The sequence below is a fragment of the Seriola lalandi genome, unplaced genomic scaffold, assembly GCF_002814215.2.
Source record: "Seriola lalandi dorsalis isolate HSWRI2012SDOR001 ecotype SW California unplaced genomic scaffold, Sedor1 jcf7180002048058, whole genome shotgun sequence".
Classification (NCBI taxonomy): domain Eukaryota; kingdom Metazoa; phylum Chordata; class Actinopteri; order Carangiformes; family Carangidae; genus Seriola; species Seriola lalandi.
The window spans coordinates 1-532 of record NW_019518621.1 but is presented as its reverse complement, the minus strand read 5'-3'; the positions used below and the strand labels follow the sequence as shown (position 1 = coordinate 532).

General features: G+C 50.9%; 1 long non-coding RNA gene across 1 annotated transcript; it reads left to right on the top strand.

Moving 5' to 3' along the window:
• On the top strand, nucleotides 1-532 carry LOC111648792 (uncharacterized). Its single transcript, XR_002760211.1, has 3 exons — nucleotides 1-39; nucleotides 193-330; nucleotides 457-532. It is a non-coding gene; the product is annotated as an uncharacterized LOC111648792 (long non-coding RNA).

Here is a 532-nt window from a genome sequence, read left to right as displayed (position 1 = left end):
GGGAGCTAGAGAGTCTGGTGCTCACCGACATGTCTGATGGTACACACACACACACACACACACACACACACACTACAATATTTACAAATGTTGCCTATTGAACTGTCAGAAAAGTGATTTAGTTATTATATTGTGTGTGTGTGTGTGTGTGCGCATGTGCGTGTGTGCGCGTGTGTGCGTGTGTGTATTCAGTGTTCATCTCTAACCTCACCATCCAGAGGCAGCACTTCCCCAATGATGATGACCAGACCGGAGCTGCTAAAGCTCTGATGCGGTTGCAGGACACCTACCAGCTGGACACCAACACCATCTCCACCGGAGAGCTGCCAGGTCAGCACGACCAGCACCAACCAACCAACCACCAATACTGTCTGGAGCCAGGAACTAAATTCACCTTGTTCTTCTAAATAAGAATTTATAAAAAGTTGCCGTTCTCCCCCTCTCTTGCCTGCTCAGGCTCGTCCTCAGCCACCTCACACCAGACCGCTCTGACGGTGGACGACTGCTACGACCTCGGGAAGGTGGCGTACTC